Below are 17357 nucleotides of genomic sequence, written 5' to 3'. Positions count from 1 at the left end.
GTTCTCTGGAAAGTTCTTTGAGTACTCTCGGGTGCATTTCATCCGGACCAGGGGATTTGAACTCATCTAGTGCAGCTAAATGCCTCTCGACCACCTCTCTATCCATGTTAACCTGCCACCCAGACACTATCCTTTGGCTACAGCCATCTCTAGATGTGCCTAAACACTTTGACCTGTGGGAAAAAACAGATGTAAAATAGGCACTAAGCCTTTCTGCTTTCTCTGCATCTTTCGTTAGAGTTTGTCCATCCGCACCCAACAGCGGGCCTATTGCCTCCTTTCACCCCAATTCACCCCAATCTGAAAAGGTGAAGGGGTATTTGGGCATTTCAGATTTGGCCAAATTGGTCCGTCCAAATCTGAAATTGTACAATTTTTGTTAGTTTCTGTGCACACGCTTAGATCTGCATACCTGCTGCTTCATGCCCTAAATTGCCAGGATAACTTATAGTTAAACAAGGTAGCCATGGAAAATTCCTCTCTTTAATCCCATTAGTTCCTATTCGATTTTTCCTTCCTCCCAACTCTGTGTGAATAATTAAATGGCTCAGTCACTGGCCCTCATAAGAACTTCTGGACATCTTGACGGCCAGGCACTGTTCAATTACTTTTAGGCCAAGCTTCTCCCATGGATGCTTTATCATCATCCTTAAAGGCAGATAATGAGCATTTTTTAAAACTTCCCCCAAGTATTTAACTTGTCAGCCTTAGCATCATTACAACAGTTTTGAGGAGATCAATGGGAGCAAATTAATCTTACTGGTACAGTATAATCAGGTTCAAAGCAATTCTTGCCTTCAGAGGTTTCTCCAAATTATTCTTTTGATGTAATCACTATTTAGGCCACTGGCTTGAAGGGACTGATAAGGGAAAATGCCAATTGCTCTCCCAGTGGCTCGTGCTAAAGATTTCTAAACAGAAGGAGCTCAGTAGGTCAACAAGTATTTTATATGGCATGTATACGCTGAGACTTTTTGTTAACCAATAATACGTTAAATCCTATAATTAAAACAAAACAAAACACCAAAGTGAGTGAGAGGCGGGAAGGAGAAAGGGCAATGTGAGAAATTGGCTGGGGAGCTCAAGGTGGCAATGACGCAGATATCTCTGTTTTCCTTGATGTGAGGGAACTTAAAAAGAAAACAGCAGCATGTTATGCTGGGTTACGGAGTGCCCTGAGGGCTGCTACTTCACTAGTCTTTTAAGTTTTCAAAACCAGGCCGAACTAACCCTTTTCTCTGCCTTTCTCTCCCCGTCATCTCTCCTGGGCCTACTGCAGGATAAGCAAGCAGCAGCGGGCAAAGACAAAGTGGATTGACTCGATTAAGGAAGCCGCCACCCTCCATTTGAAAGACCTGGGCGAGGCTGTTAATGAAAGGATGTTTTGGAGGTTCTTAATACATAGGGTCTCCATGAAGCAGTTTGACAACACTTAACACAGACAGAGAGAGGTCCGTGTCCTGGGTGCTTCAGGTGTTGTGATTAAGAGCAGTGACCTCTAATCTGGAGAACTGGGTTTGATTCCCCCACTCCTCTACATCAGGGATCCTCAACCTGTGGTCCTCCAGATGTTCATGGACTAAAATTTCCATGAGCCCCTGCCAGCAAATGCTAGCAGGGGCTCATGGGAATTGTAGTCCATGAACATCTGGAGGACCACAGGTTGAGGATCCCTGCTCTACATGAAGCCAGCTGAGGGACCTTGGGCCAGTCCCAGTTCTCTCAAAACTCTCTCAGCCTCACCTACCTCACAAGGAGTCCATTTTGGGGAGAGGAAGGGAAGGTAATTGTAAGCAACCTTGACACTCCTCCAGGTAGTAAAACAGTGTGGGGTACAAAAAAAGTCTCTTCTTCTCTCAGCCTGACCTACCTCACACAGTGTCTGTCCTGTGGAGACGAAGGGTGGGTGATTGTAAGACACTGGAATTCCTTCAGGTAATAAACACTGGGGTACAGAAGCAGATTTTCTTCTTCCATTTATCAGCTTCAACTAGTTAGCCACCTGCAGCCTTTCCTGGGCAGACAAGATCTGCCACTGTGAAGAGGAGAAGGAGGAGGAGGTTCTTATCTGCCACTTTTCTCTACCCAAAGTATTCTCCAAGTGGCTTAAAATTGCCTTCCCTTTCCTCTCCCCACAACAGACACCCTGTGAGGGAGGTGAGGCTGAGAGAGCCCTGATACTACTGCTCGGTCATAACAGCTTAATCAGGGCTGTGGCGAGCCCAAGGCCACCCAGCTGGTTGCATATGGGGGAGTGTGGAGTCAAACGCTGCTTGCCAGATTAGAAGTCCGCACTTCTAACCATGACTACACCAAACTGGTTCTGTTTGCACCTTGTTATAGAGAGATTAGAATGTGCTCTGTGTGGGACTGCTCTGAAATTTCAGTTGGTGTAGAACATTGCAGCAAGAATGTTGACCAGGATTTGGTTGTAGCTGTCATATTTCTGCAGTCTTGGCTGTGGCTCCCAATTAGTTTGGGGGCACAATTCAAGGAGCTGGAGTTGGCCTTCAAAACCCTGTATCAGGCCCTATATCAGAGCTGGACCCTTGATCTGATTCACGTAAAAATTGGGAAATTGTTGGTGGACTGGCTAGATTAGGTTCCCTGTGATTTTGTTCTCATTTGATTGGGAAACAGCCAAGCACCAAGCACCAAGAAAGAGTCCCCCCCAAAGGAATAATAGACCCCCAAATTTCAGACAGAGCCGCCTCGAGCCTTTGGGGGGAGGCGGGGTATAAATATAAATAATATAAATAATATAAATAATATAAATAATAATAATGATGATGATGATGATGATGATGATGATGATGATGATAATGATAATAATAATAATAATAATAATAATAATAATAATAATAATAATAATAATAATAATAATAATAATACTAATAATAATAATAATAATAATAATAATAATAACAACTTCCGGGAAAAAATCTGTATGCTAAAACAGTATGCAGGGGACCCAAATTTACTGGACTGTCAACTGAAACATGTTCCTGAAATCCAAATATGAAAACATTTAATTCCCTCACATTTATATCACCAAATTTGGAGTCACCACCCCTCCCCTATACTTGCATCCTCCATCCCTTGAAATTATCATGGTGATGGTGGCGGAGCATCCTTGAACCACCCAACACAATTATTTCAGTGTTAATGCTTCCTTGCTGATCATCTCCTTATTCTACTCATAACCTCCTCACCTGGCTAGGGAATCTTTCCTTCCAACCCTAAGAATCCCATTCCAATTCCCCTTTCCTGTTTTCTGAACTCTTTTAGGATCCCCCCACCATCCTATGGATTTGCTACGTGGGAGGGACACAACAGTTTCTGAACTGGACCCTCGGATTGTTTCCAAAGAAATGGTTTATTGTCACAAGCACATTGCTATTGTATTTATCACGGAGCAGTTCTATTTCACTGTCTTCCTCTGCTACTAGTTAGTTTTCTCTGCTATTCTGCACAATAAAGCTGTTCCCTGGTTAACCATCTCTCTTTTTCTTCTCTCATTTCACACTGGAGAGTTATTAAGCCAGTGTGAAGGATGTATACAACAGAGTCATATGACCATATATCATCATGTTGACTCACCCCCCCCCCCAATGGCAAGTGATGGGCCTGGAGGGGGTGGGAAGGGGAGGGACCCTGGGCGGGCATGTCCACAGCTCTGCTTCCCAACCATATTCTGCACAATCACACCACTTCTAAGGTTTCTCAAAGCTTGAAGAATGTTTCAGGGGTTTCTCAATGGTAAAAAAAAAAGTTAAGAAAGGCTGGCACAGACACTGGCTACAAGGGATGGAAACCAGTTTGGAACAGAAGGAAATAATGATATGAAAATGATTTCTGTGGATATATGAAACAATCAAATATGGAATAGAGGGGAAGAGGATCTTTGTATGGGACTTACAGTGATATGAGGCCATTCCAGCTAAAGTGAAGGCCAGCATTCAGTCACCTCTGGGCAGGAAGTGTGGGAAGAGCTATGTTATAATCATGGGCGCCCATGGGGATCCAGACCAGAAGGGGGAGGAAGGGGATTTATACAGGGTTCAGTCATGGCCCATGATACTCGGGATGAAGAAGAGTGCCTGATGCTACCTTTCCCTTTGGTGGTATTTGAATACAGAGAGGGGGAAACAGATGTTAGTCTTTCACAATACTGACAATCTTTGCCCAGGAAGAATTAAGGGTAGGTGGCTGGATGAAGAAATGGCCTTATCTTGTTCTGAGTTTTTTGAAGAGAGGCAGCATTCTAAAGAAGTTGCCCATTCAAGAATGTACCATGTCCCAAACTGCTTAGATTCATCACTGGTTGATGCATCAGGTCATGTTCTTAGAAAACATCCATATACTTTCTCAGTGGTCTCCCATCTATGTCCTAACCAGGGCTGACCCTTCTTAGCTTCAGAGATTGGATGAGATAAGGCTAGCCTGAGCCATCCAGGTCAAAGAACAATTAGCAGAACCTGGCTGTAATGATTGTCGTTTCAGTGTACATGTGATGCTCTCTGATTCTACTCAGTTTTTCCCTGTTCCCTATTTCTGTGCAGGAATGCACTCTTTTCTCCTCATTCTTTCAAAATAGAGATTTCTTTAATGAAGCAGGGCTTGCTGTATGCAAAGAGGGGAAGATAAGATTGTTCCCTAAATTGCTGGCCTCGTGCTTCAGTGCTCTCAAAATTTCCACTCTTTGTGTGATGGTAATTCAAAGTCTCGGGAAGATCCTCTCTTGGAATGGATAAACGTGAGCTGCTTCAATGAGGCTAATTGAAATCACTGGCCTCCCAAGCATTTATTTCTCACCGACCTCCTCGATAAACCAGAGTGCCCACACTGGCCTTCTGGAATGGCCTTGTTTCTCATGTGGTCCATTTTCAATGTCATTAAGGACTTACACATTCCAAGGGGGAGGAAAAAAAAACACATGTATGCCTGGTTCATTAAAATCATTCCAACTTTGCTAGTTTCTTGTGTGACTCCCAAATCCAGTAATCCTTGAGATGAGCAATATTTATTAGAAAGGAATTTCTGGTGAAGAGCTGCCTGTCACATGTAGGCTATGGGCTGGAAAGGTCCTTTTCCAATTGAACCTGAATCTAGTAAGATGAGCAAAGGTGGGTCAGTTTCAGAGCATGGCCATGTACGTCTGCAGTCAAGCAACTAGAGAAGAATTCAGGAGTACTTAGGAGACCAACAAGAATTTTAGGGTATACACTTTCAAGAGTCAAAGCTCCCTTTGTCAGAGATGAAGGTGAGGCAGGTTTCCTTCCACCCTGAGTCCACAGAGATAAAGTGGACAATAAATGTAATAAATCATCATCATTTACAATCTGGTCCTACTAAAACAATGTCTGTGCAATGTTTTCAACCTGGTATAACTGATCCACGAGAAGAAGAGCTGTTTTTTTTTGTACCCTGCTTTTTTCTACCCAAAGGAGTCTCAAGCAATTTGCATTCACCTTCCCTTCTTCTCCCCACAACAGACAACCCTGTGAGGGAAGTGAGGCTGAGAGAACTCTCAGAGGTGTGAGTGGGTCAAGGTCCCCATGCTGGCTTCATGTGGAGGAGAAGTGGAGAATCAAACTGTTTATCAGATTAGAGGCTGATACTCTCAACCACTATACCAGAATGCCTTTCAAGGACACATGAGGGAAATGAGGCCCCATATTTTTCCTCTGCAGCCCCTCACTTTCTTCTGGTTACTGATGGTATAATGGATGCAAAGGCAAGGAGAGGGAACCTATGAGATCCAGTCCTCAAAGGTGATATCAAAAGAAGGTGGTCCCATGTGGTCCATCAATGACTATTAGCCTTTTTTCCTTGATTCAATTCAAATCTGTTCCACTTAATATTTCTGGTAAGGCCTTGGAAGAGGAGTGTGTCTCATGGCTTACGTGCCCTTAACACAAACTCAGTGTGGCTGTCCCACCTGAGGGCCTCCTCCTCCAACCCACTTGCCTGTCTGTCTAGCGGCCAGCCAATCACCTTCTGTCCCCCACCCCTGACCATCTCCTCCTCTTTCCACATCCCTCTGAGGCTCGGAGTCTGCAGATCCCTGCAGCTTGAGAGCTGCCCCTGCCAGTGAATTCCCTGCAGCCTGCAGCCTTTTCAGGTCCTGGGGGGAGGGGGAGGCCATCCACAGAGTTCTTCCACTCTATTCCCCTAATCTAGCACCTGTTGTATTCCTGAATGCAACGGGCTTTGCCCCTGGTAGCTAAATAATTCACTGTTGTACACAGTGCTGGACACAGGATATGCTTTCCTACTGGTTCCCTGAAGTCATGTTTGACAGTGCAAATATCAGTGACTTTTGGACCCCATTCATGTACCAATGTAACATCTAGTTGGGCGTCAGATATAGCTCTGTGTGATCCTCCTACTGGAGATGCCAGAGATTCAATCAGAGCCCTTCTACATGCTGTGCAGATAACCTAGTGAACCAAGATTCTTCACCATGGATTAGAAGAATGCATTCATTCATTCATTCATTCATTCATTCATTCATTCATTCATTCATTCATATTAGCTTTTATTAACTGCCAACTCCCAGACCCTGCTGGCTCGTGGCGGTTTTCCCTATCAGAAGGTCTTAAAGGGGCTTATAATCACCTTCCCCTCTCTGCATCAGACAACTTGTGAAGTAGGAGAGGCTGACAGAGCTCTGACAGGACGGCTCAATCAGAACAGCACTATCAAGGGCCGTGACAAGCCAAAGGTCACCCAAATGGCTGTATATGGAGGAGCGGGGAATCAAACCAAGCTCACCAGTTTAGAAGCTGCTCCTGTTAACCACTATGCCATACCAACCACCACCAGTTAGTCTACGCAGATGTTCAGTTAGCAGTAGCTTGCAGGCTGAATGAGTATAGATTAAGAGAGAGCCAGTTTGGTGTAGTGGTTAGGATTGCGGACTTCTAATCTGGTGAGCTGGATTCAATTCTGCACTCCCCCACATGCAGCCAGCTGGGTGACCTTGGGCTCACCACAGCACTAATAAAGCTGTTCTGACCGAGCAGTGATATCAGGGCTCTTTCAGCTTCACCTCCCTCACAGGGGGTCTGTTGTGGGGAGAGAAAAGGGAAGGTGACTGTAAGCCGCTTTGAGACTCCTTCGGGTGGAGAAAAACGGCATATAAGAACCAACTCTTCTTCTGATACAAAACACAGAAATCTATGGACTGTTTCTTCTTCTTCTTCTTCTTCTTTTTCTTCTTCTTCTTCTTCTTCTTCTTCTTCTTCTTCTTCTTCTTCAGTAATCTCAGGGCTCTCTCAGCCTCACCTCCCTCACAGGGTGTCTGTTGTGGGGAGAGGGAAGGGAAGGCGACTATAAGCCGCTTTGAGACTCCTTCAGGGAGAGAAAAGCGGCACATAAGAACCAACTCTTCTTCTTCTAATGCAAAACACAGAAATCTATGGACTGTTTCAATCTGCCATACAGTGAAATGACCAGGAGGGGACTAAAATGAGATGCTTTCACTATGCTGCAGCCAAAGGAAGCTAGCCTTCTATGCAACAATGGAGCAGTGGTCATAGATTATAAGCATTAGCACCAAGGACAGCTCTGTCTTTTTCTCGATGTGAAGCAAGGGTTACCTCCTCCCCCTCCGCCCTTCCCTCTCCCAATCTACTTTTCAAATAAATTGGCTGCTGTCGCACTGGCTTGTCTAGCGTCCGCCGAGCGAACGACGCAAAGGTGTGTGCACCGTGTGCTTCCATCAATCATTTTTGTTGCATACATTTGACTTTTCCAGGAAATCTGACAAGGGAAAGGAAGCTGATGCAATAAGCCGCTCGGTGCTTGTAAAGTAGCCAGGCTGATGCTGGAGCTGAAGATTCCCCTCTGCAGCATTTAGTTAGATTGTGCAGTGGTGTGGAAGTACACTGATATGGCTGGTGAAAATATTATTTCATCCCCTAATGGGAACTGTGCGCAGGGGGATTGCACTTCCCTGGTTTTTATTTTATTTTTTTTGAAATTCTAGGCCGCCCTCTCTGCCGCAGCAGATTCAGGGCGGTGAACAACATGCATAACTTTCAATTCAAGTATAGAACCATGGATTCCTCAATGTGGACTCAGAAGAAAAAAGGAAATCACGAGGCACAATGATACAGTAGTCTTCTCTATGTTTAGAATCATAGAATCATAGAATCATAGAGTTGGGAGGGACCTCATGGGTCATCTAGTCCAACCCCCCTGCACTATGCAGGACACTCACAACCCTGTCGCTCATCCACTGTAACCTGCCACCCCCTTGAACATTCACAGAATCAGCCTCTCCGTCAGATGACTTTCTAGAATCATAGAATCATAGAGTTGGAAGGGGCCATACAGGCCATCTAGTCCAACCCCCTGCTCAACGCAGGATCAGCCCTAAGCATCCTAAAGCATGCTTTATACAGTTTATAAGTGAAGAGTTTATAAGTGAAAAGGTTGTAACAAAGTCTAAATGGTCAAATATAAAGAGTCAACCAAAACGGGATCCTAGGTTAAGTGACCCACTTTCTGTTTTATCTTAATCAGTAGTTGCTCTTCCAATATATTGTCATAGTAGTAGTTGTAGTATCACTTTGGCAGAATGCTCATAATCATCTGGGGGTTTCATAACGTGCCCCCAATTCAGCCCTTTTAAAACCTTCCTGAAACACTTCTAAAAACCCCACCCTTAGACATAAAACCCAAACCCAGGGGGGAAGGCCAATTAAATATTGAGGTTGATTGTTTTACTGGCCTCAGCCATAGGCCTGGTGGAAGAGCTCTGTTCTGCAGGCCCTGTGGAACTTGGTGTCCTCTGCCAAGGCCCTGATGTTTTCTAAGAACTTATTCCACCCAACGGGAGCCAAGCCTCAGAAGGCCCTGGCCCTGGTCAAGGCCAGCCAGATTGATCTTCAGGCACTAAACTCCCCAAGGAAAATTAGTCAAGTTGTTATTCTCTCCAACACAGCTCTCCTCACCATGTAATTATGAAAATGAAACAAAGACTGAGGTAACTTAGCACTAAAGGAAACCAAAAGAGCCCGCTGTAGACGGTACTAAATTTAAATACGGTACAGCAATTGCAATTAACTCATAAAATTTATCTTCTTTAACCAACAGATAACCCACTAATTATACAGGCATAACGTTCAATATTTATACAAGGTAAGGTTCTTATTACAGAGACCTAAGCCCCCAGACGATTCTTCTGAACATAATACCACATCTATTACCGGCATTTCGCCTTCCGCTTCATCATGGGTAAACATGGGAGGTGTGCCAAATAATCTGTATCATTTACAAAAATGAAATCAGCTTAATTTAACATCACTAATATTGCATTGTTATACACAGAACTAAAGCTAAATATGAAGAATCTGTGGATGCTGATACATTCTCATATAAAGGAATATGAAATGATTCAATTTATAGGTCTCCCACTAAAGCAAATTGCACCACTCTATTAAGCAAAGTCCTAATTAAGTAGGAGCTATGCCATAAATATGACAGCCGCATAATTTTATGCACACTATTTTATGCTGTCAGATATTGAGTTGAGATATTAAAGCATTCCCCAAACTGCATATCACATGACTTCAAATGGATAGTCCTCTCCTATTACATAACACTCGAGCACTGAAACTCTTGATAAAGAATGGCATCTAAAATGGAGAAGTTCATAGATGGACTTCTGGATGAAGGCCATTTTGATAAGTCTTCTCCAGTCTGCCAATTTTCATTGTCAATTTCCTTCTTCAAACGAAGTATTTCAAGCATTGTTATCAACTAGAAATCTAAAAACAACACAATGGTGGGAGACCTTCCACCAGCTACCCTTTCTTCCACTTCACATTTGGAATAGTGGAAGGAAATGGGCAGAAAGCATCATTTCTCAGGAAAACGATGGAGAGATGGGTACTCTAGGAATTGTCAAGTCTAAGTTGTTCCCCATGATATTCCTTCAGGTCCTTAAAGAACATGATCATGTCTTCCCCTCAGTTTTCTTTTCTCCAGTTTTCCCAACACTTGCCCATTAGGCATCTTAGTTGTCCTCTGAACCAATTCTGATTGGTCTTCATCTTTCTTAGGATGGTGCCCAGAATGGGACAAATTACTTACAGATGGGAATCTGACAGAATAAAATAGAGCTGAATATTCTCACTTATATACTACTAATCACTATCCCAGTACTGTTCATACAAAGCAATTATATAAATTAAGCATACAAGTCACATTCTACACCCATAAGCACATAGCCCATAACAATGTCTCATAGGTGATCAATACTTCAATAGTCCCATTTAGCCATTGTCTGGTCTCTATAATGACCATTTCCTTTTTAACTTCTGAGCAGTTAGACTCTCCATAGACCTCTGTGCACCAATTGAATCTGTTGAATCTGGAAGCTAGATTTCTCACATCTGGAATAGTTCAAGACTGGACCCTTTTTTTTCTTGTCTGTGTGCTTCATTGACTTGGGGATCAGATTTGTACAACTATAAACGTTATTTGAGAAATGTCTTTTATTAAAATATTTGGACCCCACCTTTCCTCAAGGTGGGTTACAACTACTAATTCAAACATTTAAATTAAATTAAAAACCAATTTAAAAAATCCATTCGTCCATCTCCGTCAAAGATGCCTATTGTTCATACCCAAGCAAGATTTGCAGAATATCCTGAAAATCTTCAGCAAGGGGCTTCCCCAGATCTCCACAGAGTGGAGGCCATGTTAGAAGTCATTAATGCTCTAATAATCAATGCCAGATGGGTCAGCCAGCATGGTGTAGTGCAGGGGTAGTCAACCTGTGGTCCTCCAGATGTCCATGGACTAGAATTCCCATGAGCCCCTGACAGCATTTTCTGGCAGGGGCTCATGGGAATTGTAGTCCATGGACATCTGGAGGACCACAGGTTGACTACCCCTGTGGTTAGGATTAGTGGCTTCTAATCTGAAGTGCCATGTTTGATTCCCCACTCCTCCACATGCAGACAACTGGGGGACCTTGGGCTTATCACAGCCCTGATAGTGCAGTTCTCACAGAGCAGTCCTGTCAGGAGCTTCCTTGGCCTCACCTACCACACAGGAGAGAGGAAGGGAAAGCGATTGTAAGCCATTTCGAAACTCTGTTGGGCAGTGAAAAATGGGATATAAAAACTAACTCTTCTTCTCACTGGGGAATGGCCAGCAAGTGCTAGCCTGTGGACCATATGAGAACATATGGGGGAGATAGCCCATGAGACATGGTCCTGGGCATGAATATTTTTGATGATTTCTTTGCCATCAAGTCACAGCTCACTTATGGTGACCTCATAGAGTTTTCAAAGCAAGGGAAGTTCTGAGGTGGCTTGCCACTGTCTGGTTCCATGTCAAGTCCCTGGTGGTCTCCTTGGAGATCTCCAAACCAAATGCTAGCTAGTGCTACCCCTGCTTCACTTCTGAGAGCTGACACAAGCAGGCTAGCCTGGCCCATGCAGCACAGGGCAATAGTTAATATTGGTGACATTTCTATAGTTTCAAGGGTAGATACAACAGAACCACATTTTACAGGAACCTTCAATTTGTAGTAGCAGACAGTCATAAAGTTGGTATTTATGCAATGGGATTTTATGGGACAGCTCTTGTCACTGAGTCCTTGATCACAGACATGCTTTTTTTTTAATGGTTTCTGCTAAAGAAGTCGTATATGTCTTTATAAGAAATCATTTCCTAACATCTGAGGACCACTCCTCTCCTCTTTCCTCCTTCTCATATAGGTCATATTAGAACATCAGTCAGCCTCAACACCTGATTGTCTTCTCTAGAGGCTTTGTCCAACATTCCTGCTCTTGGTCTTTCCTAAGCTGTGTTACTTGAGATGCCAGGCATTGATCCTGAGTCCCTATTAGCCACATATAACATCCTCTTGGATACCAGAAGCAACCTTCACTGTCAATATCAATCTTATTTCTTCTGAATGGTAGTGATTTCCCAGTGTCTCAACTTTCACATGTTTTCTTTGTTTCTACTTGGTCCTTTTTAAACTGGAGATTAACAGGACTGAACCTGGAATCTTCTTGATGCAAACCAGATCTTCTGTTACTGCCTACTCAGGGTTGGGAAATTCCTGGAGATTTGGGAGGAAGAGCCTGGAGAAATGATCTGGTTGAATGATCTCCGAGAATACTTCCGAGCCCTGTCAGAACCAGCACAGTTCTGCAGGGCTTGTAAAACAGAGCTCTTCTACTAGGCTTGGGAGTGGGGCAAGAACTAAATAACATCTACCTATTCCAGCCACCTACTAGTAGCTAACATTGAGTGGAAGAAGTTCCAGATCACTGCCATACTCTTGCCTGCTCTGAGAGATGAGATGCCACTGCTGATTTTAAGCTGTTTTGTGCTGACGACTATTTAGAATTAATTTTAAGCTTGCATTTTACTTGTTTGAACTTCTCTATTAAACTTTTACATTGTACACTGCCCTAAGCTGGCATCCTGGATAGGGCAGTATAGGACTCAATCAATTGATCAAACAAACAAACAAACAAAGAAGCGTTTGAGGAGGGATATTACCATACAGTCCACCCTCCAGAGCAGCCATTTCCTCCCCAGGAACTCATCTCAGCCCTCTGGAGAGCAGCTGTACCTCCAGTAGTTCTCAAGGCCCTACCTAGAGACTGGCAAGCCTGCTACTGAGCCACAGAGCCATAGTGAATCAGGGTCCCTTCCATATTAGAATATATGAAACTGGCTTTATCCCAAAGCTAAAGAATCTAGTCTGGTTCTTCTGCCCTTACCAGTAGAATCCCTCAGTTTTACTAGCCTTTCTTCCCTTTAGATTAGAGATGGCAGCATCTGACCCTGGACAAAGCCAGTACTCAATTGACGATTTATGGACTAATCTCCATTGGTTTCCATCCTAGCATTGCTTACCTAGCAAGTGTCACTGACACCATTATGGCAAATTAACCATAATTTGTCCCTCAAATAATTAACCCATTCGCATTGTTAGCAACATTGTCTACATTATTTACATCATCCGCTTCCTCCCCAGCAGTTTTCTTATTGTGGACAAAGACTCGTCCATCTTATTTACGGGAGGCCAAAAGCCTTTGGCTTGCCCAGCGGTTTTCAGTTGACATGATTTCATAATGTCTAGTCAATCATTTCTCATCATGTCTGTATTCTGAATTAATTTATCAAGGAGAGCAATGGTGGCCGGGCATAGTGCACAACAATCGCAAGGAATGGCAGTATATCAGATGATTAGCCCTAATGCTAAAATTGTACTGTTTGGAGGGATGAAAACCTTCTTCAGAAATTGTCCATAATTACTAAATGGTCATTCTTGGTTGCTCCCTGCCTACCAGCATAAACACAGTCAATTCTTTTATTGAAAACAAGTGAATAACTTCTTCAAAGCAACAGCCTGCAGAACTAAACCCCAACTACTCAGCTGGGAGGAAAATTCAAAAACCGGCCCATGCCTCAGCAAGATTCCACAGCTCACAGTTAATCCTGGAGTAGTTCTAGAAAAGGGGTAGTCAAACTGCAGCCCTCCAGATGTCCATGGACTACAATTCCCAGGAGCCCCTGCCAGCATTTGCTGGCAGGGGCTCCTGGGAATTGTAGTCCATGGACATCTGGAGGGCCTCAGTTTGACTACCCCTGTTCTAGAACTTCCAGTTCATTCCAAAGTAAGCCCCAAAAATGCCAGCTGCTGTGTTGCAGTCATTGATTCTCATCCTAACTCTGGACTGCACCAATTGGCTGCAAACTTCTGGGTGAGAATGTATCTTGGGAGAAGGTATGAGTGACTTTATATCAGCTGTGTCACCCCAGAGCAGGGATTTGTAAAGATCACGCTCCTCTCTTCTGCTCCAGTTTCCTCCTCTCTCCAACAAACCTCACTGGACTTCAAATACTGGATCAGGCTTCGATCTTCCCCTTCCTCATTTCTCCATTTCCCCACTCCACTTTTTAGATGAATGGTTTAGATTAGGATTTAATAGAAATTAGGATTTGCAGAACATCAATTTTGAGTGTTTACCTCTGTACAGCTTGCTAATATTATGTTTTTTTCTTAACAAATCCTTAAGCCCATGTCTATTTTTATTTATATATTACATTCCAGACCACCCCTCCCCACAAGCAGGTTCTGGGCAGTTTGCCATACACATCTACATTGAAATTATTTAAAAATATATAATAAAACATAATAAAATCAAAAGGCCAGATCAGCCTTTCTCAACTTTTTTACCCTTGACAAACCCCTGAAACCTTCCTCAGGCTTCAAGAAACCCCAGAAGTGGTGCAATCCTGCAGAATATGGTTGGGAAGCAGAGCTGTGGACATGCCCACCCAGAGACCCTCCCTTTCCCACCCCCTCCAGGCCAATCACTGTTCACTGTGGTCATATCACCCAATATGGCCATATGGTCATATCACTCAATAAGTGTTAAATACATTTTAAAATATATACAAAATTAATTAATTAACTCCTACCCATTCAGGAAACTCTTCGAGGGCCATCAAGAAACCCAGGGGTTCACAAAACCCTGGTTGAAAAAAATAGCACCAGATGTATCTCTCTAGGAGCCCCCCATGAAAAATATTTATTTCCCAAAATCCCACCTTTATTCATGCCCTCTCTTAGCCTGAGTGCATTCTCATGTGTCTTGTATAATATTGTTAAAAAATCCAAATACTTAAAGGCCTCCTTTCAGCCCCTCCACACCACAGGCATATTCACAAGGAATGCCAGGGAAAATAATTTATTGAGGTGAGCCATTTGGACTCCTCTTGGTCTTGCTATCATGCAGTGCTTTAGAGCCCCAAATGTTGTCATTCCTGCAAATGGAATACTTATTCTGTCGAACGCACCCTTCAATTTCTCTCACCAGTGACGTTCTCCCATTTTAGCAACTTTGTATTGTGTGTAAGTTCTATTAGAGATGAAATTATGGCTATTATTCTTTGCAAAAAAAGAGAGAGATTTCATGGTTGCTTAAAGCTGGCTCAGAGATATCACTGTTCTCCTTTGCCATTGCAAAATTGCCTCTACATCTGTCTACCCACTGTGACCAATATTTCTGGAATGCCTGTTTGTGTATGTGTGTGTGTCTGTGTGCGAGATCGCTTTATTTTCGGCATTGACATTTGCCATTCCCCTTATCTGGATCATGTCAAAATAAATTTCACAATTAAAGCACACAGCTGGAATGCAGGACAATAGCACTGCTAACAATGGAGGGGGACAATGTATAATTTATGCATTGAGTTTTACTGATGGAAACAACTTGACATTGCAGTAATATTGAAATACATAAATGAGTTTGATAATCTGCTTTTGAGGTCACCTCCAGCCCCATTTCAATCTGTACCTTTCCCTGCTACTTTCTTGATACACCCCAAACTCCATTGGTTTATTTAATTTTCATAGAACCATAGAATCACAGAATCATAGAGTTGGAAGAGGCCATACAGGCCATCTAGTCCAACCCCCTGCTCAACGCAGGATCAGCCCAAAGCATCCTAAAGCAATAATTTTATTTATTATTGGATCTCTATGACTGCGCGTCCCAGCACAGCCGTCTTGGAGCGATTTACAACAGATATAATATACAAATATAATAAAACCACATAACATTAAAAACATTAAAATATATCAAGTCACTATATCTACCCAGGGTCAACTGAAGAGCTCCCTTAGAATCATAGAATTGAAGATACCTCCAGGGTCTAGTCCAACGCCCTGCACAATGCAGGAACTTACAACTACCTGCCCACCCACGGTGACCCCAATTTCATGCCCAAGTGATCCCCCCCTCCACCAAATTTTCATAGAACCATAGAATCACAGAATCATAGAGTTGGAAGAGGCCATACAGGCCATCTAGTCCAACCCCCTGCTCAACGCAGGATCAGCCCAAAGCATCCTAAAGCAATCATTTTATTTATTATTGGATCTCTATGACTGCGCGTCCCAGCACAGCCGTCTTGGAGCGATTTACAACAGATATAATATGCAAATATAATAAAACCACATAACATTAAAAACATTAAAATATATCAAGTCACTATATCTACCCAGGGTCAACTCAAGAGCTCCCTTAGAATCATAGAATTGAAGATACCTCCAGAGTCTAGTTCAACCCCCTGCACAATGCAGGAACTTACAACAACCTGCCCACCCACGGTGACCCCAATTTCATGCCCAAGTGATCCCTCCCTCCACCAAAAATCTCCAGAATCCAGCCTGGCCTGGAGAAAATTCATGTACTCACAGTGGCAATTAGCAATTCCCTGGGTTTGCGGGTAAGGGCCACAAGAGAAACACTGGCACATCCCTTCCTGCCCACCCACTCACAAACTGCCTAAGTTCATAAAATCAACATTTCTATGAAATGACAATCCAACCTCTGCTTAAAAACTTCCAAAGAAGGAGAACTCACCACCTCCTGAGAAAGCCTCTTCCACTGTCTGAAACCCAATGCTTGGGGAGGATCACATGCATAAAATACAAGCCTGGGGTGTCAAGCTAAAGCATCTGGGTTACGTCAGGGCACAAAGGCCAGGCTAGCTAAACACTCTGACATACTGCAGATTATAATCATACAAGTTAATTCCATCCTAGAGCAACATTCATTGTTGAATCTGTATTTGAAGACAACCCCACATTTTCTTTAACAAAAAAAGATTCATGTATTTAATGTTTCCAGAAGGGAAACCACACAGCTTTGTAGAAGCGCTCTTTTAGGTGTCAAAAAAAGGTTTAATGAATGAAAGACAGTTAAAAAGAAAACACGTTCTCCTCTCTGCAAATTGTTTATAGGACCAGTTATTAGAATGGAGCATGCTCATCATCCCATTGTATCGAGTGCATGCTGGCTCATTTTAAAAACAACGGCACCGTCAAAGCATCTTATTGATGAAAATTAAACCTTTTAAACCAACATATTGAAAGACAATGGTGTAAACGCTCAATTCAAATTGTCAAGGGGGAGGGGAAACAGATGCAAACCACCTCGAAATGGCATTACATCTGTCTTAAACTGATAAGAGCTGGGGTGTTTTGAAAGGAAAATCGGAACTGGGCTTTAATCTCTCATTGTGCTCAAGCAAAACAGCCCACATTATGTGAAATCGGCGTCTGCTGAAAGGCTCCTTATGAGGAAAGAACCACAGGTAATGATGCGTCCTGGGAAGAGCAGGGCCATAAAGCTGCCGAGAGGGAAGAAGAAGAGAGGAAACATGACATGAAAGTGGATGCAGCAGAAGATCAGGCTAACACTCATGGAATTTCCTCCCCAGGGGGATTCGTCAGGCCCAAAATTTTTCAGGAGACTGACAGACATTCTAGTCAGGAAGCCCTCCAGGCAGAGAAAAGGTAT

The 17357-nt window shown here is 43.2% G+C and overlaps 1 long non-coding RNA gene across 4 annotated transcripts in view; it reads right to left on the bottom strand.

Annotated features, from left to right (window-relative positions):
- Positions 1 to 16495, bottom strand: part of LOC143843952 (uncharacterized) — an 84035-nt gene extending 67540 nt beyond the window's left edge. For all 4 annotated transcript variants that reach the window (XR_013233759.1, XR_013233760.1, XR_013233758.1 and 1 more), the window contains exon 1: positions 16419 to 16495. This is a non-coding gene — a long non-coding RNA (uncharacterized LOC143843952). The remainder of the gene's footprint in view (positions 1 to 16418) is intronic.
- Positions 16496 to 17357: the final 862 nt, after the last annotated feature.

Source organism: Paroedura picta, chromosome 8 (genome assembly GCF_049243985.1).
Source record: "Paroedura picta isolate Pp20150507F chromosome 8, Ppicta_v3.0, whole genome shotgun sequence".
NCBI classification, from domain to species: Eukaryota; Metazoa; Chordata; class Lepidosauria; order Squamata; family Gekkonidae; genus Paroedura; species Paroedura picta.
This window is presented reverse-complemented; position numbering and strand designations above follow the sequence as displayed.